This window comes from Carettochelys insculpta, chromosome 29, assembly GCF_033958435.1.
Source record: "Carettochelys insculpta isolate YL-2023 chromosome 29, ASM3395843v1, whole genome shotgun sequence".
In the NCBI taxonomy this organism is placed as follows: Eukaryota; Metazoa; Chordata; order Testudines; family Carettochelyidae; genus Carettochelys; species Carettochelys insculpta.
In genome coordinates, this window is record NC_134165.1 from 14,927,121 (window position 1) to 14,939,700 (window position 12,580).

Below are 12,580 nucleotides of genomic sequence, written 5' to 3' on the forward strand. Positions count from 1 at the left end.
AACTTGGAAGTGGACGCCCATCAGCTGGAACTCTGACTCTGGCTCTACTTGGTGAAGATGCAACTCCCCCAAACCCACTAGAAATGGCTGGCCTTAAGGACCCTCAACTGAGGAAATGGCTTTGCTTTGGAGACACATCTTTACACCAAACACTCAACATCTACACTGCGCAGATCCTAGCTCTCAAGGCCAGCAATGCCAGGTGATTGAAAACAATCCCTGGCTTAAAGAAACGGTTTCAAAGAGTGAATCTGACATGTCGATGACATGCTTTGGGTCTGGAAGGAATAGTCAACCATTACGTTCTCAGCTTTGCTCTCAATTGCCAGCTAGCAAGCGCCGGAGAGAATAGCGCTTGTATTTCCAATGCTTTGTCCCCTAGCCTTTTACAAACGCTGAATGATCAGCCCCTGTGAAACACAGCTATTTCTAGCATGGCCTGCACAACTGAGAGGGGGTATTTAGATCACTGGAGGAGCCTCTGGTCTTAAGGAGAGCATCCTGGGAGATCTATGTAGGCCACACAGAAGAGACACGACTCTCCCTGGTTTACAAGGTCTCGTGTGAAAAATCCAGAGCCAAATACACAAGACAGCTTCCCTCCTTGGAGAGGGTAGAGTCCAGGCAGCTACAGGGCCACAAAGCACACCGAATTTCACACTTCATCCATGGAGTCATCCCACCCCACATTGCTCCTCTGACAGAGAGCAGGCCAGTACCTGCAAGGTCCTCCTCGCTTTCAGAGACAATCACCAGCTGGAGAAACAACTTACATGCACTAAAATTAGAGCAGAGCGCGTTTAGAATGGTTTGAAGTTCTCATTCCCTCTGAAACAAAGACCCTTCCCCTAGTGACCAGACTCAGTTAAGGGAGGACCTCGGCAACAGCCTACTTAACAGTGAAACGTCCAGTCTCACTGGGATGCAGTTTGCGAAAACAGCCTTTGTGCTGAGAGGTTTCTGAGCACAGCTGGGCCTGGAACGCCTTATGGAGGGGGAAAAAGGGCTGGATCACTGTGCACTTAGTAGGTATTTGGATTATGAGTGAGTTCTAGAGCTGGAAAAGTCATGCCTAGTCCAGCCCTCCACAGACTCCTGTCTACTTTCAAGTGCCTCAAACCATGAGGATTTGGTCCGTCTCTTGGGACACAATTCTACAGTCCTATTCTTACTGGAAAACAGCCTAAATTTTTCTTCTCTTAATGTCATCCCATTATCCTGGTTATATCCTAAGAACTGTGAAACAGTGTTCTGCATTCTAAGCATCCCGACGTCAGCCGCACAACGCTCTTCAGACTCCTGATGCCGTAACTGCCAGAGCGAGAACACTAAATTCCAACCAAATTACACTGAGGCATCTGCATTACTACAAGTAGAGCCCAGTTAACATTAACCCCTCGTGAGAAGCCGCCTGTCTTCTGTGGAAAGCACCAGATCCTACAGCCGGCTTCTGGATAGCTTGGCCACAAGGACTAAAATCCTTTAGGGCCTCACAAGAGCCCAACACACTCCCGTGGTGATGTGTGCACGCTCCAAGGAGATGATACACAGGCAGGTTTCATTTCTGTGCCAACCATGATTCACTGTTTAAGATGCACAAATTGGACTCCTTGTGCCATTCAAACTGCAAGCTGGGATAAACAGGAGCCTCCCACGGGAACTGTTACAATGAACACCCGCACTTTTTAATGGCATGGAAACAATTAACCACCAAAAGCCGCGCAACAGATAGCAAGGAGCCATGAAAACTTCCAGCTCCACTGCATCCACTAATCAAGGCAAAGACAACAGCTTGGGCTTTTTCAACTCACTAGCAAACTTGCCACTTCAAGCTTCGTAGGGCTGGGTATTTCTCGGCCCCTCTGCTAGGGGTGTGAAGAAAAGGAGATACTCACAGGGTCGGTGGTGCTAAAATGCACTCGCTTCATCGTCTCCTTCAGGCAGACAGATCTTGTCTAGATTGAGACTTTTTCAGTGACCTTTAGGGCTAGCATACCTCCACTTATTATGCTGCAAGTGCGGGGAAATACGTTACAACTGTGTGTGTTTACGGCCCCATTCTGCAGACATGCATATTAGCTTCCAATAAGTTACAGAGTGGGATGTGACCTTAAAATGACCCTACTGATACAGAAAGATTCCAAATTAAAAAGGCAGCACCAAAATAATTGCTGTGTTAGAACAGACTGAATCCAACTGCAAGTCTCAGATAAAATCCACTTCGTCTCTCCTGGCTATAGTTTCTGAATTTCTCTGCCCCCATCTCCAGCTGTTACTGAACTTGGTCCTGGGTGATAGCTGGGATAAGAAATACAATAGAAAATAAAGTTGTAATGTCAAAGGAGGACTGTGTTTTTAAAAAGCAACAGAATAAACTTTCACACAAGCGCCTGTAAAGGACACTGGATGAAGTGTTCTGATTTTTAAGTCAAGCTCGTGCCCCGGGAGCTGCACCCAATGGAGTATGTTTGAGAATGTATTTACTCTCCTTCACAGCCAACAGGGAAGACACTAACACTTAGCACTTTTTGCTCTTCATTCGTACATTTCGTTTCTCAAAACACCTTAAAGCCAGATGGCGGCAACCTCTCTTTTCAGCAGTTACCTTCTCTCTTATCCCACAACTGCTCAATTTGTTTAAGAGCCTTCAGGGACGGATCTTGGCAAAAGCTTTCTAAAAGTCCAAGTACACGATAGCCACTCAATCAACATGTTTGTTGCCCTCGTCAAAGAATTCTTCTAATAGATTGGCGAGGCACGATTTCCCCTCGCAAAAGCGGTGCTGACCTTCTTCAGCAACCTGGCTCACCAGTGCATAGTTGTCAGGACTGCGTCTAGATCCTTTTCTAAAGACTGGCAATATTTTAGCTGTCTTCCAACTCTCTGATACAAGGGCCAATTAATACATAGGTCACATACCACAGCTAGTTCTGCAATTACATATCTGAGTTCCTTCACACCTCCTGGGTGAATCCCATTTGATCCTGGTGACCTCTTACTATTTACCAATTTGTTCCAAAACTACACCTCAATCTGGGACAGTTCTTCAGATCAGTCATCTAAAAATAATGGCTCTCCCTCACATCCTCTGCAGTTTAGATGGCTGCAAATAGTTTATTTAATTTCTCCACAGTGGCCTCATCTTCCCTGAGTGCTCCTTTAGCACCCAGATCATTCAGTGACCCCACCAATGGTTTGTCAGGCTTCCTGCTTCCAAACATTGCTCTTAGTTTCTGTTTATTCCCCCCCACCCCCAAGCTGCTCTTCAAATTCCTGTTTGGTTTGCCTAATTATACTCTTACACTTGTTTTGCCAGGGTCTATTGTCCTGTCCTCATTTTGCTTCCTTTTGCAACAGGAATTTGGTTTATTTTCTCCATCATTGCCATATGTTGTATATGAAGAATCAGCCATAAAGACAGAAAGGTAAGCAAACGAGAAAAGGAAGATTTCCCCAGTTTTTTCTTCCTAACCAGACTTATTCCAAACAGTGTTTTTCTAAGCCTCTGTTTAACCCAGCATCTGATTCACTCCTGGGAGTAGAGCTGTGTGAGAAAGAGTCAAACTGGTACTTCAGTTGAGTGCTGGGAAAGTTCCCATAACAATTTTCAAGTCCTCCAGGAACCTTCCATCAAAAACAAGACAGATGATACTTGGTATTGCTGACAGTTAAAAAACCAAGCAAAAACCTTAGATTTTATCATCGTAAGGAAGCAATATGGAAATAAAATACAATAAACATGGCAAACTTTTTGTTCCCTTGCAGATATTATTAAACTTTCTTCAAGAATTTGGAAGCACAGCCAGACCTCTGAAATACATCCATGCTGCCCGTCTATGACACAAGACACCTGAGAAATGGCGTAGTCTAGAAGCCTGAGAATCAGGCATGGCAATTGAAAACTACAGAGTTCTACGTCCAACATCACTGATATAGACAAGTAATTTCATCTCCTGTGCCTCAGTTTCCCTACCTATAAAACTCAAGGGAAGACAGCTGCATCACAATTGAGGTTATGAGGATTAGTTAATGCTTGTGCAGCACTTTGAGACATACAGACAAAAGCCAGGAACTGAGCTAACAGTGATCAGTATATAACCAAGTGCTTAGTAAATGACATCGCACCAAAAAATTGTAGCATCTCTCTCCACTTGGGACTTTTCCACGGCGGTTTTACCAAGTAGAAGACAGGGTGCTCTCACAAGCTGACAGCAGCACCAGCTGAACAAGGTGAACCATCTGAACAGCAGAAAGTAAATGTCTAAAAGCAAACTCTTCACAACACCCTCATTCTTCTAATGACAGAGGCCAAGCTTACCCAAGACATCTGAGCATCTCTGTGGCTCCTACGAAAAGACTAATGGCAGAAGTGCTCATGTATACAGAGCCCAAAACAGGACTATGGTCGACAGCAGCATGGCCCCTAGAGCGACAGGGGACTGGACTGGGTCTCAAGAGAGCCGAGTTCTCTTCTCAGCTCTATTACCGGACAAGCCACCTTAACTCTGTGCCTCAGTTTCCCATCCTACAGAGGATACCGACTCTCTCAGTAAAGCACTTTTAGGCCTATGGATGAGAAGCCCCTATATAAGAGTTATTAATATTTTTAAAAGCATCACTTCAACGACGGGACACGAGAAGAAAGAGATCTAGGGCGAAGGCAGCCACAGTCAGCATCTCAGCTAAGGTAAGAATTAACAAACGCCATCAACGCCCCTGTATTTTCTGCTTCCAACCTATTCTTTCCATCAGCTGCAGTTTTTTCGCCAGTGTGAAGACTTTTTTCCACCCCTTGCTACAGAAAGACGTTCATTGGATGAACCGGCCTTTTTTTCAGTAGGGGTCATTGGAAGAGTTCCAAAATTAAGCTCAGCGCAAAAACTTTTTTTTTTTTTTTTTTTTTTTAAGATGTTTGTTTTTACTCCAAACTGCCAATTATTTAAATGCCAAGGAAGCTGCTTTCAGGGCTCCAAGCGTGTACTCGCACTGCGGCAGCTAGCTGCAGGTATCTGGTAGAGCAGAACCCCACTAAACCGGAGAACACCCTTTGCAGCTGAGTGATTTTGACAAATTAGCACGTAAACAGACAAGAAGCCAAACACAGAGCAAGCCCATCATGATGCTGTCTCTGTCCCTTAATCTTATCCATGGCAGTTTAGTTTTCTTTATTTAATGCTTTGCAATAGATTAGTACACAGCCTGGGGCGTAACTGGAAAAATGAATTCAGTGTAATACTAGACCAAAAGGCTGCCTCTGCCTGGGCATCATTTTGGAACTGAGAAGGAACCACAGATTTTCTTGGGCCCTTATCAGGAGGCGTTTAATCTAACGAGGTGTTACTGTGCAAATTGAATATATTATCAAAGTGATAAGCTGCAGCCTTTTCAAGTTACCGCGCGAGGAGCAAGAGAAAGTAATGTGTTGTAGGACAAAATCCAAGTTGCTCACTCGACAGGTTACCACATAGAACCACAAAGGCAGCCGTCCTGGGTCAGACTACTGGCCTGTCCAGCCCTGTCGCCTGTCTTCCCACAGTGGACAGAGTAATTTTGAGCAATCCACCTCCTCACCCAGCCCCTGCTTCTAAGGGTCAGTGGTTGAAGGGAACGTGGGGTTGTGTCCCTCTCCATCTTGACTCTCAGCCAACGAAGGAGCTAACCTCCAGGACAGATTTTCTGAGCCCAGTTCACTTTGGGGCTTTGCAACCCCCAGGGGCAACGAGTCCTGCAGGCTGGTTGTGCGTTGGGTGGAGCAGAACTTCCTTTCAGCTGTTCTAAACCTCTAGGCTATTCACGTCATGTGGTGACCCCCTATTCCTTGTGATTCATAGGGGGGTAAGTAACACTTCCCCGTTCCAGTCATGATTTTCAAGGCCTCTATTATATCCCTCTTCAGCCATCTCTTTTCTAAGGGAAACAATTCCAGTCTTTCCATTTGCACTTATCAGCCTTAAATTTCATCTGCCTCTTTTGTCAGCCCGTTGAGACAGAGCCCGCTGTAATCTGACAAACCGGGCCTCTGCCCATGAAAGCTCACGTTCCAAAACATCTGCTACTCTGTAAGGTGCCACAGGACTTCTTGTTGTTTTTGAAGATACAGACTAACTCGGCTACCTCTCTTACCCTTTGTAATAAGGGCTTATTTACTGCTCTGGTCAACTCACCATCACCATCTTTTTCTTATACGTAGCTGCATCAAAACCTACGTGGATAAGCTAGATATTTTCCCTCAGAGAAGACGGATGACAAGCACGTTTATCATCGAGCTGCTCTTAAATAACTTGTGTTGGGGTCCCCTATTCAAAATATTGAGTGATTATGTCCCTTCTCCAAAGGCAATGCTCGGCAACCGGGAGAGGAAGGGGGTGCAGGGGAGATACTGTAATCCACTTGACAGAGCTAAATCCATTTCCTTCCAGCAACACCCACAACTAGGTACAGCTAAGTGGATTTATGTAAAATAGGAATGGTTACAAGAACCATATTTGACTGGTGCAAGTGTGATTTTGTTTAGGATTATATCACTGCAAATAGTCTTTCTAATAATGCTAATAGGAAGCCTATGGGTAACTTTCCCATGCAGCAATGTTTTTATTTAAAGGCCATTGAGGGAGGCATAATAAAATTAAGTTCAACTACTGCTCTGAAACACCGAGGTCAAATGACAAAGTTTGAATTCAAAGTACAAAAAGAAGGACTGTCTCCTACTGTGTTCAGTGCAGCACCTAGGTCCTTGGTGAGTTCACTGGTGGGCACAACCACAATTGGAATAAATAAAAACCTACCCATGGGCTATGCTGAAAGCTGCAAGGGGGAGCATGAGATGCCAGGCTTCTTTTGTTTCTAAGGGAATGAGGGAAAATACGACCTCCTCAGCATCTGCCTAGACAGATTCAAGACAAATGGAAAGTCAGTCCCACTTCCACCCACCACCCGCGAGTGACAGCGACCTTTGCAGATAAAGGCGTGCTGCACTTTTGAATACCAATATTTTGAGCTCCAATAAGAGGGAGTATGGAAACACACTGCACTTGACTAACGTGAACTGTGCCAATGCCAGACGCACACAAGCTGTCAATGAATTGAGCCACTGCAAACAGAATAAATAACCCTCACGTGCTCTCTCCCCCCATTTGCTTACCCTGGCGTTTTCTACCTCTTCCCCCTCTGGTGAACTTGGATAACCCCATCTCCCTCTCACAGAAGGGGAGACCAGACCTAATAGCTGGGATGCTGTAATTCTGTTACCAGAGCACAAGCTGCTGCTGTATGACGTCCCCAAAGGAATGAAGGGTTTTGGGGAACCAAGTTAACTCCTACTCTAAACAGTGTCACTTGCACGAGGTCTCCAGACTCAGCCTTTGCAAGCTGGAGAGCAGTGGGGTGCAGCTGAGGAGGCATGGCTAGCTCAGATCTCTGAGGTTTCATGGAGTCCCTCAAGTAAAAGCTAAGCTGAAACCCAGAATCACTGTCCCCTCTGCACTGGGTCTCTCTCCATGAGCACAAGACAAGCTCTAAGTGAAAACAACGCCCTCCTCCTCCTGACAACGCCGCAGCTTCGACCCACAGCTCAGCAGGCAGCTGTGCCCTTGTCTCCACCAAGCGAGACAGGGAGTGATTACGCCCTGCGCGAGCTAACATGAGGTGAAACCGTAAGGGGGGCAAGGTGTTCTAGCTTCCTAGCATTTGCCTCAACCCACTCGCATACAGGAAAATTACAGACTGCCTTGTCTTTAGGATTTGCATATGTGGTCAGAACACAATCCAAACCGTTGTCTCAAAAACATCGCCCTTGGCAGTTCTGTACGCCAAACTCACTGCTTCAGAGGTGCAGACTGAGGAACGGCCTGCTCCCTGCACCGCCAGCGCTGCTTATTTGAGGACCTTACAAATCTTATGATTAAAGCGTTACATTTGCTTAACCTTCCTCAAGATACCAGCCCCACCTGGCTACCAGAGAAACTGAGCCACGTGGACATATGACTTGCCAAAGGACATGCACTGAGTCAGTAGCAGAACTAGGAACGTGGGACTCATGGCGGCAACACCATCCCTGCCTCTGGACGCAGCTGAACCACAGAAAAGAAATATCACCTCTAGCACAAAGGTCCTGTGCCGTGCCACTTCTAAGCCTGGTAAGTGCTCGTCACTCAAGCATTCAGGTTCAACACCAAGAGCCACAGAATCAGACAACGAAGCACGTAGCACAGGCAACTTCGTTTATCCTGAAGCTGCCAGTAATGGCTTGTCGTCCAACAACATCCCACCGCAGATCTGCTGTCTCTTCACGTGCCTCACCCCGCCACACTAGGAAATTTGGATCCTTTTTCCTTCCTTAAGCCTCTATGACCCCATCTAGACTGAGGCACTGCACGTAGCTAGGAAAGCATTCACACAGCCCTCCTCTGCGATAGCTGGAGAACACAAGACTAGGGTCTGCAGAGATGCACACAGGCTGCATGGATGAGGGCTGATGCAGGGGAAGGAGGGCACTTGTACTCAGGCCCTAAACTTGGGGACACTGTTCCCCCCGAAACCCCCCCGTCACCTCTGCATTAGTAAAGTGAAATGGGAAGGGGTGGGGCCCTAGTGAACATGTTATACCAGGCCCTACATTTCTCACCGGTGCCTGTGGGCAATGCCTTGTCCCAGCAAGGAATGCTTTGGTGGAGGGGTCGTGTGCAGCAGTGAGGCATTACTACTCATCTGCAAAGGAGGTTCAGATTTTGCTTGGTTCTAAGTCCTCTTCAGCTCTGAGGCAAACAACATGCGTCAGTGGTCAGGAGCCATTCAGCAGATGGTGCTCGGCACAACAGGTCCTCCTCCTGAGGTACCAAACAGCAGGTGACAAGGCCAGGGCAGGCCACTGGCTAGGTCTGTACAGTGCCTAGAACAATGGAGCTGACCCATGACTGGGACTCCTACGCGCTATGGTCATAGAATCACAGGTGCCAGTCTGGGATGCAGAACACCCATCACTCCATCACTGACTCCTTGAACGTCCTTGCTCAAGTCACTTAGCTCCTTCATGGCTCAGCACCCCTTCAATAAAGAACAAAAGCACTTCCTCCACCCCACAGGGGCCTGACATGGGTAAAAATATTCAAAATTATGAGTAAGTCTTCCACAAATGCCAATAAAAGACACTGGTGGCACAGAGACAGGGCTGAGCATTTAAACTCCAGTCAGGAAACCATCCTCTCACACCAGACACCAACCTGACTTTCAGCACTTTTCATCTGAGAAGCATTAAGTATTATCCAACAGCAGCCTCAACCTTAACTCCATCACCTTGTGCGTGTGCATTACAAGCCCGTATTCCATTTCACCAGCTCGCCAGCTGTAAGTAATACACCGTGCCAGAGGGCACCAGCTGCCACGCAGGAAAAACGGAAGTTACTTTGCCCAACTGAAAGGAAATTCCTCCAAGATGTATACTGATTTGTCTGACAATCAGAAAAGACATTGGACTAGAGCAAGGAAGCAAAGCAATTTTATGGAAATCCCCTGGTTCGCTGTCCTTGAAAGACTAGATACTGCAGCCGCATTTTTAGAAATGCAAAACCCACCAGCTATCAGCCCATTCCACCACACCCGTCCCCAGGGAGACTGGTACCACCATGTGCCAATGAAAGAGTCAAGTTAAGCTCTTTTTTTCCCTCATAAAGGCGTACCTTTTCAAACTACAGAGCCTTTTAACAGCAGCTGAGTACTAGGAGGATAACAAAACCGGAAGTGGCTTCTGGGCTGGAGAAGATGGAGTTTCTTTCCTCTTTTCCAACAGTAACTACAAATCAACCCCTGGGAGGAGATGATTTATTGTACATTCTTTAGCCTCGTCCCTGTGGAGGGAGGAGCGCACACACAAACACCCGTTCCCTGAAGCTACCAAGCCTGCAAGGCAGTGCATGGAGAGGAATAGAAAAGGGAAAGTAAATGGGTCCAGGTACATTCCTAGTCTATTCCCTCTCATGTCAGTCTATCACTCTTAAAACGGAGAAAGGGGGCTTCAAAAAGAAAGTTTGAGCACCTGAGCAAAGGGAAAACACTCCTCAACTCTCCACCTCAGTCCCTATCGGCCCTCCACCTTGGCCAGCTGCACCCCACCACGCCGACCACCTCCTCCTCCTCCTCCTCTCTGCCACCCCCTCCCAGGCAGATGCAGCAGTACTCACCTGGCCACCGCCCACGCCAGGACAGCTGCCCCCATCCCTTCTGCCAACCCCTGGGCACAGCCCACCTCCACCCCCCAGTGACTCTTCCCGCAGCCCAGGCCCTCGCTCTCAGACCTCCACCCCCACAACCCCCCCTTGCAGCCCACGTCCAGTTCCTTCCCATAGCCCAACCCCTTGCCCAGATCACCCCACACATCCCCTCCTGAGGATTCTTCCCACAGACTAGCCTCACTCCCACTTCCACCCGTCCCCCTCAGCCCCCCGCCACCCCCTCCCCTTCCCCTTCCCCTCCCGGCAACCCCCTCCCCTTCCACCCATCCCCCTCAGCCCCCCCGCAACCCCCTCCCTTTCCGCCCCCTCCTCAGCCCCCCGCAACCCCCCTTCCACCCCTCCCCCTCAGGCCCCCGCAACCCCCTCCCCTTCCACCTGTCCCCCTCAGCCCCCCGCAACCCCCTCCCCTTCCACCCGTCCCCCTCAGCCCCCCGCAACCCCCTCCCCTTCCCCCCTCAGCCCCCGCAACCCCCTCCCCTTCCACCTGTCCCCCTCAGCCCCCCGCAACCCCCTCCCCTTCCACCTGTCCCCCTCAGCCCCCCACAACCCCCTCCCCTTCCACCTGTCCCCCTCAGCCCCCCGCAACCCCCTCCCCTTCCCCCCTCAGCCTCCTGCAACCCCCTCCCCTTCCACCCCTCCCCCTCAGCCCCCCGCAACCCCCTCCCCTTCCACCCCTCCCCCTCAGCCCCCTGGCACTGCCCTCTCACCTGGGGGAGGGGCTGGCTGCCCCGCTGCGGCGCCCCCCGGCCCGCCCGGCCGCTGGGGGTGGCGACTGGGGGGCTCAGCGGCTCCGCAGCGGCGGCTCCATCGGCGGCGGCTTCACCTGAGGAGGGACCGGGCCCCCCTCCCCTGCCCGAGCCACTTCCGGTCCCACAGCCAGGAGACAGGCGGGGGAAGCCGCGCGCCGAGCGCATCGAGCTGGCAGGGAGCAACCGAGAGCATCGTGCGGGGGGGCAGCAGCCGAGCGCCGAACGGATCGAGCGAGCTGGGCGCAACCAGGCGCAGCTTCCTAGGGGAGCCAGGGAAGCAGGTGAGTACCGAGAGAATCGAGCCAGGGAGACGCCCCCGGGGAACGGCGGAGCGCATCGGTAGCCGGGTTGCCCTGGGAGCAGCAGAGCGCCTCGATCGGGAGGGGGAGCAGCCGAGCGCCGAGCGCATCGATGGGCACGGCTCGCTGGGCACCAGCGGGCGGGGCGGACAATCGACTAGGGCGTGATCGCGGCACCGATCGATAAGCGATAACCGAGAGCGAGCGAGCCCCGCCCCGCCCCGCCCCGCAGCCTGCCCGGCCCCGCCCCCCTCCCTGGGGTCCAGCCCGGAGCTCTCCGCACCCCGCACCCCTTCCTGGGGTCCGTCCCAGCGCCCTCTGCACCCCCCTCCTTCCTGGGGTCCGGCCCGGCACCCTCTGCACCCCCCCACTTCCTGGGGTCCATCCCAGCGCCCTCTGCACACACCCCACTTCCTGGGGTCCTGCCCTGCCTCATCTTACCTTCCACACCACATCCACCCCATCACTGTGTTTAGTGCAAGCTTGGAAGTTGGGCTGCGCACGCCCTCACGCTGGGGACAGGTGGCCCCTGCCTTGCAAGGCTCCAGCAGGTTTGAACCCCCAGCTCTTCACTCCCTGCAGGAGCAGTTATCACCCCATCAGTTACCGCAGGGGGCAGGTGTGATTCTGGGGGAGCCAGACTCCTCCGCGCTTCTCCCCAGGAAACTCAGCAACCCGCCTCCTCGCCTTCCATGGCTTGTGGTGCGTTATGGCTTGGCCAACAGCCAGGGCCGGAGCCTCAGGGGTTTAGGCGCCAGATTCCCATTGGAATCCAATATGGCAGATGGTCAGTGCTGGCTGCTGTCAATGGGAGTTAGAGACATGGGAGGGGCTGGGTCCAAACCAACACACCTGAGATAGACGACAAAGACCCTATGCCATGTTTATTTCATTAGCAGCGCCTGCCAGTGCATCTTCCAGCTTCGCCCACCACTGAAACAGGTGCTGATTTCATGTCGATTTAAAGTCCTCATTGACCCCCTACACAGCTCGCACCCATGACTCCACCAGCCAGGGCTCCCATTCCCTGTCTCCAGCCCATTTCTAGAGGGGCTGATTATGAGGCCCATCCAAAGCCTGCAGCGGTGAGTTCTGCTGGCTCTAATCCACTACTCCTGGTGCTTATGCCAGAAATGATGATCAGTCAGATCAGCAAACGTAACCCCGAGATGGGTAAAGTGATGGGCTGCAGATGAGCTGTTCACGCAGGAGCGAGATCTTGGAGAAGGTCCAGAAAAGAGCAACTAAAGGATGAAAAGTCCAGAGAACAGGAGCTGCTAGGGGAGACTGGAAGAACTGGGCATGT

The 12,580-nt window shown here is 50.7% G+C and overlaps 1 protein-coding gene across 1 annotated transcript in view; it reads right to left on the reverse strand.

The window, feature by feature from the left end:
- IKZF4 (IKAROS family zinc finger 4) overlaps positions 1-11,088 on the reverse strand; it is a 45,624-nt gene extending 34,536 nt beyond the window's left edge. The window contains exon 1 of the mRNA XM_074980114.1: positions 10,934-11,088. The gene's annotated coding sequence lies outside the window, so the exon portion shown is untranslated. The remainder of the gene's footprint in view (positions 1-10,933) is intronic.
- Positions 11,089-12,580: the final 1,492 nt, after the last annotated feature.